This window comes from Mus caroli, chromosome X (assembly GCF_900094665.2).
Source record: "Mus caroli chromosome X, CAROLI_EIJ_v1.1, whole genome shotgun sequence".
Lineage (NCBI taxonomy): Eukaryota > Metazoa > Chordata > Mammalia > Rodentia > Muridae > Mus > Mus caroli.
Window position 1 is genome coordinate 71,371,566 of NC_034589.1, and position 11,533 is coordinate 71,383,098.

Here is an 11,533-nt window from a genome sequence, read left to right on the forward strand (position 1 = left end):
TGCAACCATGTCTTCGTTTTCATGAGGTTATGAGCAACTCAACCGATATGCTTATATAACCCTACCTGTTTGCCCCCATTTGGAAACCCTCTACCCCTGAACTACAATAGCCTTATTTTTTCCTTAATGTTGAGTAGTGACCTCTCGAAAGAGAAGCAGCCTGTGTACATGAAACAAAAAGCTTGCTTTAATTAATTTGGCCATGACGATTTGGGTCTGTGTTTTTTTGGTTTTTTGTTTGTTTGTTTGTTTGTTTGTTTGTTTTCCTCTCAAAACTTTGGGATTGACACCGCCTATCAGTTTTCTGAATGTATAAAACACATCTATTGTGTCATTAGTGTGACCCTGTCTTAACAAAACTAAAAAACTAAACAGAATGAAAAAGTTTAGTTTTTCTCGACAAGTACACCCAACCAGGATGAAGAGTTCACTCTGAAGGCTGCCAAAATCTGTATGCCTCTGCATCTCAAACTGTGGAAAAGACAAAGCCATGGAAGCAGCTCCCTGGCAACAGTGGGATGTAAATGCACAGAGGAGTTCACAATCCTGAAACTATTCTGTCATCCATGATCATATTACGTATGTATCATTATGTGTTTGTCTAAACCCATAGAATGTACTTCTATGGAGTGAGGCCTGAGGATGCTGCTCAGTGGTAAAGTGTTGACCAGCATGCCTGAGGGTCTGGTTTTCATCTCAGGCATAGCCAAAAAACAAAACCAAATAAACTATCTCTAATGTAAACTAGATCATCGTTTGACAATGGATTTGTTACAAGCTATTTGATTGATGTACATAGAAAACCTGATTCTTAGCAAAATATACAAGCTTAAATAGATACTACATTTGTCCCATGCAGTTAGTTGGGTCCTGGAGAGATGTAATTTGTGTGTGTCTCTCAAAGCCTCCTTAGATAAGAATTCTAAAAATGGAAAGTTCCTGCCTATTTTAAGGCTAGTTGCTTGATAGGGGTCTTGTGGCCTTTGGTTTATGACCTGAGGGAAAGTCAGCTGGGCAGCCTTGAGCTACCATAGCATGTAGTAACTTGATCCAACCTACCAATAGGAGTGGAGCTAGAAACCTCTTCTTATAAGCAATTGGAATTTTTTAGGGCTCTGTCTCTTTTGGCTTGGAAGAACCTTTATGGAAAAAGCTCTGGGTAAGAGATAGGCTTGCAGGAATAACAGAGAAGCATCTGGCAGTAGGGAGGTATTTGAGGGAAGAGCAAATAAGCCCTCTAGGGTTTGGAGGAGCTCAAGAGAAAGGTTCACTAGATCAGTAAGATGACACAGATAGGTATCCCGGGTCCCTCAGAGACCAGTCTGCACAGAAGAAAGTGTGGGCTGCAGAAGCAACATAGCTTCTGGGACAGGGGCCCTTTTGGGCCTTGGTCTTCAACCAGGAGACAGAACTGAGCTCCAGACCTCTGTGCACTTTCCCTGCCAGAGGAGAGGTGGCCTCCAGGGAGGTCTCTGACAGCAGGAGAAAGTGAGAGCACCATCTTGTATCCCTGGTCCCTAAGAGACAGTCTGTTCAGGAGAGCTCACAGGAGGCAGAAGCAACAAAGCTTCTGGGACAGGGTGACTTTCAGGCCTTCATCTTCAGCCAGGAGGCAGAGTTGAGCTACAGACCTCTGTGCATCTTCCCTGCAAAAGGAGAGCTTTCCTGCAGAGAGTACTCTGACCACTGAGACTCAGAAGAGAGTTAGACTCCCAGGAGTGCTGACAGAGGCTAAAAGAATCACAGGAGGAGCAAGCTCTAGCCAGAGAAAGCTATAAAAATTCATGCCAGAGATTACCATATGGCAAAAGGCAAGCATAAGAATCTTAATAACAGAAACCAAGACCGCTCACCATCATCAGAATCCAGAACTCCCATCACAATGTATCCTGGATACCCCAACACACCCGAAAAGCAAGATTCAGATTTAAAATCTTATCTCATGATGCTGGTAGAGGGTTTTAAGAAGGACATTAATAACTCACTTAAAGAAATACAGGAGAACACTGCTAAACAGGTAAAAGGGCTTAAAGAGGAAGAACAAAAAAATCTCTTAAAGAATTACAGGAAAACACTGCTAAGACAGGTAGAAGGTCTTAAAAAGGACACACAAAAATCCCTTAAAGAATTGCAGGACAACACAACCAAACCGGTGATGGAATTGAACAAAACCATACAAGATCTAAAAGTGGAAGTAGAAACAATAAAGAAAACCCAAAGGGAGACAATTCTGGAGATAGAAACCCTAGGAAAGAAATCAGGAACCATAGATGCGAGCATCGGCAACAGAACACAAAAGATGGAAGAGAGAATCTCAGGTGCAGAAGATTCTATAGAGAACATAGACCAAACAATCAAAGAAAAGGTAAAATGCAAAAAGATCCTAATTCAAAACATCCAGGAAGTCCAGGACACAATGAGAAGAACAAACCTACAGATAATAGGAGTAGGTGAGGATGAAGATTTTCAACTTAAAGGGCCAGCAAATATCTTCAACAAAATTATAGAAGAAAACTTCCCNAACCTAAAGAAAGAGATGCCCATGAACATACAAGAAGCCTACAGAACTCCAAATAGACTGGACCAGAAAAGAAATTCCTTCCTACATATAATAATCAGAACAACAAATGCAGTAAATAAAGATAGAATATAAAAAGCAGTTAGGGAAAAGGGTCAAGTAATATATAAAGGCAGACCTATTAGTGTAACCTCCCCCTCAGCCTGAAGCAGGCTGAGCCAGACCTTGACTTTGCTGCCATGAAGGAGATTACCTAAGGTGAAGCCTTCCTCCCTAGATCACTCTATTGTTCAGCCACTGTTGCTCGCTGTTCCTCTTCAAGTCACTGCTACCCGATGAGAGGCCCCTGAGCTATTCCAAAGACTGCACCCTATCCTGCATGTTGTCACCTGCAGCTGGTTCCAGGCTCCAAGAATGAACTGGTGGGGTATGGGACTCCCCCTCTTCTTTATAAGCACAATCCCCATTAAACCTGTGAGCCTTGAACAGACTAGCTTGTCTTGGTTTCCATTATTTCTCGACCCTCCTAGGTTCCCTCTTCTCTTTCACCTCCGGTTGCCTCCCAGGCTCAAACTTAGACATGAGAGCCACAGGCCAGTCCCAACAATTTGGCGTACCAATGCGGGGCCTGGGAATGGCAGAAGACGCTGGAAGAAACACTGCTGGTATGGAGCTCCACAGATAGGAAAGAATTAGAAATTTCGTACCGGGGCATGGTGAAAAGGTTGCTAGGGGTGTAGTACGGTCAAAGCTGGAACAGCACTGGATTCACTTAGGTTCAGTAGTGATATCAGGATCTAGGAATGCAGCAGTCTGCTGCAGCTTTCAGAAGCTGCTTTTTAGGCGAGAGAAATATAAGGGTGTAAATCAATGGAACAGGTAGGTGCCCGCAGTTGGGAACTGCATCAGATGGGAGGAAAGTGGATTTTGAAACTCTCCCAGAGACAGAGAGAAAATCGGGGGCATCCCCTTTTGTGTGCGTGCTGGCCGGTGTCTTTGTTCTGAGTGTCTGTCTTATGTTTTCTGAAATGAACATGTGCTCGTTGTAATGGTTTGTTGAATGTGTTTTGTCCCATGTCTCTAAAGCATGGCATAGTCTGAGTTTGGATCTGCCTGAGTTTGGTTTCTCTGGTTTTTGTAGACGATGGGGTTCTCTGAAATGTGCGCTTGGTATTTGCAGCTGTCCCTTCAGGCCGTAAGGACCAGAGGACTGTGGTCAGCAGATGTGCTAGGAAGACTGCCACCGCCCTGGGTGACACCCTGGGAAGCAGGGAGAGCCAGGGATGCCTGGTAGTCTCTGGAGATCAGTTGGTCAGAGAGACAGAGTTCTGAAGTGGAAGCTTACCCTTCCAAAATCGCCTAATTCTTTTGCCTGCTTGTGGAGGATGAGAAAGTGTCACATGTGTCTGATCTGTTGGTCTCTGTTTTGTGTACTTTTCTGTATGTTTTTATAGCTATGTGAAAATCTAGAGAAATGAAGGTAATTCTCACAGGTGCCTTATGCCCTGACTAGGGAAGGTTTACACATGAGAGAATGGGCTTAAGATAAGCAGTACTCTCCAACTATCTGGGGATAATTTGGTGAAAGAGAAAAAGAAAAAAATAAATAAACAGTATCAATTGGCCTTTGGAGTCCTGCACCTGTAGTTAGAAGACTAGTGTGGCTGGAGAAGCCCCTGCTAGGAACTGATGGCTGTTTTTCCTACAAAAATCTCTGTGCTTGTGACTATTGTGTTTAGCTGTTCACAATGTGCTTTTTATTTTATAATTATAGCTAGAAAAATTAAAATTCTCTAATTTGTCTAAGTGTACCCCCCCCTTTTTTTTTACTGGTAATGTGTTCTGCATGTCTTCACAAGAGTATCAGCTCATAAGTTATTGGTTAGGATTAAATAATTGTAACATTAGTAAGAGAAGGTTAGCCTTACATTGGTAACTCAGGTTTGGAGTCTTTCAAACACATGGCATAAACATGCCAAAAAAACTAGGCCTTTTAGGAATACTTCTAGTTGAGATAATATCTAATGTGATTCTTATCCTAGAAAGTAGAATTAAAGATAAGATTTGAAACAATGTCTCTTTAATGAAGTATTGAAACTTTCACTGTCATGCATTCATAGGTATAAATTGGCAGCCAAATTTCGCAACGTGGTAGTGAAGTTTTAATGTTGATTCTAAGGTGATAAATTGTTTTGAAATTGGGTTTTGCCTTCCCAAGGTTGTAGTTATAGTCTAATATTGCAAAAGAAACTTAATATTCTAAAATCTGTCCTCATGGTGAGAGGAACTAAGCTCAGAGCAGCTTCTGCGTGGTATGTGTGACTTTCTTTTCTCTTGCAAACAGTGACTAAGGAAGCTCTGGAAACTTGCCTCTCCTTGCCTTCAGGAAAAATTCCTTTTAGCTAAAAGAGCACCTTTGCAGATCTACCCAGATGTTGTTCTTAATAAAGATTAAATTCTAAGTTTATAAAATGGGTCAATCACGATGTAGAATTTATCAGGACATTGCGATTTGTCTTGCCTACTTCATGTAAAGTTATTATAGATTTATGAGTTTGTTTTTTCCTTTGCATTCTAATAATTGTAAAGAGTTTTGCTTCTAGTGAGCTGGTGATCACTGGAAAATTTTGCCTCTAGGTATGGCTAAGATGGGTTTACATTATGTAAGAAAATTTTTTATCTTCTCTGCTTCAATATAAGAAGCTAAGAGTTTGAATCTTTCAGTGTATATTGTTTCCTAAGTGAAAAGTATTTTATTAGCTAATGATTTTTAAGGGAAGTTTACTTTAAATTCTTGCTCTCACACAATGAGCTTTTTAATTCTGGAAAGTAGCTGTTGCTCCAGAAAAGATTCAGAGGCAATATGTTTTTAATACTTAGGGAATTGTGGTACAGAAAATCCAAGAAGGAAAAATTGATTTGCTTCAAAATTTTATTTTCAAAAGCTTCCATGAAATATTAATTGGCTGAGACCTCACCTTGAGGCCTTAAAGCAAATTAAACCTCTGTTAGATGCTATCTAGTGAGATTCAAGATTACTGGTGAGAAACAAAGAGGCTTTACAGAAGGCAAAAGAAATTTCTGTGATCAATTGTTATCAATTAATCATTGGTAATTAAGTATTACCTGCTTATTTTATTTATGTGCCCACAGGAATTCCTTGACAAGAGAAAATATTGTTGTAAAATCATTGTTCTTCACCTCAAAGTAAAGTTTTAACATCCTATTAAGGCCACTGTGGTGCTAACAAAGAATTATAAGATAAATTCCAATAGTTTGGGATAACTATAACAAAAATTTTGTTGTAAGAACCTGACTTAGTGTCTGTTCCTTCTTCCAAACAGTAATTAATTTGGTTATTACAGAATATTAATAATTAACCTATTTTATACCATCATTTTAAATAATAAAAGATAAGTTAAAAATTGTTTTTATACATGCTTCTGCGTCTTCTATAAATTCATGCATACCTGCATCCCAATTGCTGTGCTTAAAAACAACCCCTCTATGGGAAATAAGTATATGTGAATGTTGGGTCCTGTTTGTGTAGCCAGTCTGTTAGTCTATGTCTTTTTATTGGGGAATCAAGTCCATTGATTTTAAGAGATATTAAGGAAAAGTTATTTTTGCTTCCTATTATTTTTGTTGTTGAGTTGGCATTTTGTTCTTGTGGATGTCTTCTTTTTGGTTTGTTGAGGGATTACTTTCTTGCTTTTTCTAGGGCGTGGTTCCCGTCTTTGTATTGTATTGGGTTTTTTTCTGTTATTATCCTTTGAAGGGCTGGATTCGTGGAAAGATAATGTGTGAATTTGGTTTTGTCGTGGAATACTTTGGTTTCTCCATCTATGNTAATTGAGAGTTTGGCTGGGTATAGTAGCCTGGGCTGGNATTTGTGTTCTNTTNGTGTCTGTATAACATCTGTCCAGGATCTTCATGCTTTCATAGTCTCTTGTGAAAAGTCTGGTGTAATTCTGATAGGCCTGCCTTTATATGTTACTTGACGTTTTTCCCTTACTGCTTTTAATATTCTATCTTTATTTAGTGCATTGTTGTTTTGATTATTATGTGTCGGGAGAAATTTCTTTTCTTGTCCAGTCTATTTGGAGTTCTGTAGGCTTCTTGTATGTTCATGGGCATNTCTTTCTTTAGATTTGGGAAGTTCTCTTCTATAATTTTGTTGAAGATGTTTGCTGGTCCTTTGAGTTGAAAATCTTCATTCTCATCTACTATTATCTGTAGGTTTGTTCTTCTCATTGTGTCCTGGATTTCCTGGATGTTTTGAGTTAGGATCTTTTTGCATTTTGATTTTTTTCTTTGATTGTTGTGCCGATGCTCTCTATGGAATCTTCTGCACCCGAGATTCTCTCTGTTGCTGATGCTCTCATCTATGTTTCCAGATTTCTTTCCTAGGGTTTCTATCTCCAGCGTTGCCTCACTTTGGGTTTTCTTTATTGTGTATACTTCCCTTTTTAGGTCTTGGATAGTTTTATCCAATTACATCACCTGTTTGGTCGAGTTTTCCCCGCAAGTCTTTAAGGGAATTTTGTGCTTCCTCTTTAAGGTCTTCTACCTGTTTAGCAGTGTTCTCCTGTATTTCTTTAAGTGAGTTATTAATGTCCTTCTTGGTGTCCTCTACCATCATCATGAGATATGCTTTTAAATCCAGCACTATCTTTTCGGGTGTGTTGGGGCGCCCAGGACTGGGTAGGGTGGGAGTGCTGCGTTCTGATGATGGTGAGTGGTCTTGGTTTCTGTTAGTAAGATTCTTACGTTTGCCTTTTGCCATCTGGTAATCTCTGGAGTTAGTTGTTATAGTTGTCTCTGGTTAGAGTTTGTTCCTCAGGTGATCCTGTTAGCCTCTATCAGCAGACATGGGAGACTAGCTCTCTCCTGATTTTCAGTGTTCAGAGTACTCTCTGCAGGCAATCTCTCCTCTTGCATGGAAGGTGCCCAGATATCTGGTGTTCAAACCTGCCTCCTAGCAAAAGTTGTGATCCACTCACCAGAGGTCCTAAGATCCCATGGAGAGTCCTGTGGGGGCTTTGGTGGTGTCCACAGACTCCACACCCAAGGTGCCCCAGTGCTGGCGTGGACAGGAAGGGACTTGTGACCCTGATCAGGCCGGGTTTTCTGCTTCCCTAATTAATGCAGTCTCAGGTCCCGTGCTATTGGATTGGAGCAGAAGTTGTGTTCCACTCATCAGAGGTCTTAAGATCCCGTGGATGGTCCTGTGGGGACCGTGGGGGATCTTCGTAGACTCCGCACCTAAAGTGCCCCGGTGCTGGCGTGGACCAGAAGGCGAGGACCTACACTTAATAAATTGCTACAAATAAATGCTCTTCTTTCTGATTTAATAAATAAATAAATAAATAAATTATACACCTGTGACTATTAATAACTTTTCAAGCTTTCTAGTTACAACTGCTCTTCAAGAGAAACAATTGAAAGTGCAATTAGTCACTGCCCATGTTACATTAATACTGACTATAACAGTCAAGTATTTGAGATGTTTTGTCAACAAATTATTAATTCTCAAGGACAAAGTATTGTGGAACTTTAAAACTCTACCTTCTTAAAAGACAAAGAAGGGGGAAATTATATCCCCATGCACATTATTTAATGTATTCCTGTGCACAATTTTTAAATCATACTTTTATTTTAGAATTTTGAAATTTGGATGTCAAAGAACTTAATACATGCCTTATAGTATCTTAAAAGGATCTACTTATTGGCATATGGCTTGATCCTGAACAGGTACCTTATTATGAAAGGGAAAAGCATAGGTTCTCTCCACAGAACGCTGCAGAAGCATGACAGCTAATTTGTGTGACAAACTGACAGGTGAGTTCGCTCAGTGCCCTGACTGTAGTGACAAGAAAGCTGAATGGGGTACATATTTTCGACCCATCCTTTCTTTCCATTTTTTTTCAGTTTGGACAAGTGAAGCTGCCTTGCTTCAATCTTTTAAACCTTATGGTAAATAGAACATCACAGACTGTGTAATCTGACTTAGAAAGATTAGTCATATAAAAAGAGTTATAATGATTCTTCTCTTTCCCTCATGTGACCAGTTATTCTAACTCTATCTTAGACTGGTCTAGTGATAATCCTAGGGAAGATAGCTAAAATCTTAATTACGTAGCAAAGTTAATTTGGAGCACAGCCTCCATTCCCAGAAAAGCTGCAGCCTGTCTACAATTCTCAAAGCCACTTCCCCCACACCAGGAGCTCTAGGTTTAGCTTGGCCATTGTTAATTTGCAAATGAATGGAGTACTTGGACTTCTCCAAAGAAGCTTTTATATTGTTGCTTTTCACTGTCCCATCTTTGTTTTTCAAGCAGGTCAGTCAATGTCCTTCGGCCTGACTGTAGCAGGTGTACAGCCCCACCTCCAACAGAGCAGGTGGCAGTTATTAATCTTCATCAAGAAGCATTCTAAGTACATATTGTGGCTTTCGTCTGAATTGAAAATAAGGTGTGCTAATGAGGGCTGGACACTCAATGATGGGCACCCAGATCTCGGAACCATACCAATCTAAGACAGAGGTACATGGCAAAAGTCTGTGGCTGTTAATAACACACCACAGAGCCATATTTGTGTGAAATATAACACAAACTAGCTGCACGTAGCCTCCAAGATGGAATTGGATGGTTTGGGAAGATCTAAGATTTCCTAAGACAGGTGTGGCTGCCAGCTACCATAATTCCCAGGCAGGACTATGGAGCATAAATAAATTTTATGCCTCAGTCCATTTTTTTATATTAATAACAGAGAAGAAATTGTAACCTCCCCCTCAGCCTGAAGCAGGCTGATCCAGACCTTGACTTTGCTGCCACGAAGGAGATTACCTAGGTTGGAGCCTTTCTCCCTAGATCACTCTATTGTTCAGCCACTGTTGCTCACTGTTCCTCTTCAAGTTACTGCTACCTGATGAGAGGCCCCAGAGCTATTCTGGAGACTACACCCTAACCTACATGTCGTCACTTGCAGCTGGTTCCAGGCTCCAAGAATGAACTGGTGGGGGATGGGACTCCCCCTCTTCTTTATAAGCACAATCCCCATTAAACCTTTGAGCCTTGAACAGACTAGCTTGTCTTGGTTTCCATTATTTCTCGACCCTCCTAGGTTCCCTCTTCTGTTTCACCTCCAGTTGCCTCCCAGGCTCAATCCCAGACTTGAGAAACTCAGGCCAGTCCCAACATATTAGAATTACACCAGACTTCTCACCAGAGACTATGAAAGCCAGAAGATCCTGGACAAATGTTATACAGACCCTAAGAGAACACAAATGCCAGCCAAAGCTACTATACCCAGCAAAACTCTCAATTACCATAGAGAGGGAAACCAAAGTGTTCCATGACAAAACCAAATTTAGACAATATCTTTCCAGGAATCCAGCCCTTCAAAGGATAATAAAGGGAAAACGGAAACACAAGGACAGTAATTACACCCTAGAAAATGCAAGGAAGCATTCCTTCAACAAACCTAAAGAAGACAGCAGCAAGAACAGAATCCCAACTCTAACAACAAAAATAACAAGATGCAACAATTACTTTTTCTTCATATCTCTTAATATCAATGGACTCAATTCCCCAATAAAAAGAGACAGACTAACTGGCTACACAAACAGGACCCAACATTTTGCTGCTTAAAGGAAACTTACTTCAGGGACAAAGACAGTCACTACCTCAGAGTGAAAGGCTGGAAAACAATTTTCCAAGCATATGGTCTGAAGAAACAAGCTGGGGTAATAATTCTAATATTGAATAAAATTCACTTCGTCCCCAATGTTATCAAAAAAGACAAGGAGGGACACTTCATACTCATCAAAGGTAAAATTTTCCAAGATGAACTCTCACTTCTGAATATCTATGCTCCAAATGCAAAGGCAGTCACATTCATTAAAGAAACTTAAGTAAGGCTCAAAGCACACATTGCACCTCACACAATAACAGTGGTAGACTTTCACACCACACTCTCATGAATGGGCAGATCCTGGAAACAGAAATGAAATAGAGACACATGGACACTAACAGAAGTTATGAAACAAATAGATTTAATAGATATTTACATAACATGTTATCCTAAAACAAAAGGATATACCTTGTTATCAGTACCTCATGGCACCATCTCCAAAACTGACCATAGAATTGGTCACAAAACAGGACTCAACAGATCGAAAAATATTGAAAATATCTTATGCATTCTATCAGGTCACCATGGACTAAAGCTGATCTTCAATAACAACATAAATAATAGAAAGCCAACATTCACATGGAAGCTGAACAACACTCTATTAAGCGATAACTTGGTCAAGGAAGAAATAAAGAAAGAATTTAAGACTTTTTAGAGTTTAATGAAAATGATGCCACAACATACCCAAAGTTATCTGACACAATGAAAGCAGTGATAAAAGGCAATCTCAAAGCTCTTATTGCCTCCAATAAGAAACTGGAGAGGGCATACACTAGCAGCTTAACAGCACACCTGAAAGCACTAGAACAAAAAGAAGCAAATACACCCAAGAGGAGTAGAAGGCAGGAAATTATCAATCTCAGGGGTAAAATCAACCAAGTGGAAACAAAAGGCACTATACAAACAATCAACCAAACCAGGAGCTGCTTCTTTGAGAAAAATCAACAAGATAGATAATCCCTTAGCCAGACTAACTAGAGGGCACAGGGACAGTATCCTAATTAATTAAATCAGAAATGAAAAAGGAGATATAACAACAGAACCTGAGGAAATCCAAAACATCATCAAATCTTACTACAAAAGGCTATAGTCATCAAAATTGGAAAACCTGGATGAAATGGACAATTTCCTAGACAGATTCCAGGCACCAAAGTTAAATCAGGATTAGATTAACAATGTAAACAGTCCCATGTCCCCTAAAGAAATAGAAGCAGTCATCAATATTCTCCTAAACCAAAAAAAAAAAAAAAAAAAAGCCCCAATACCAGATGGGTTTAGTGCAGAGTTCTATCAGACCTTCAAAGAAGATCTAATCCCAGT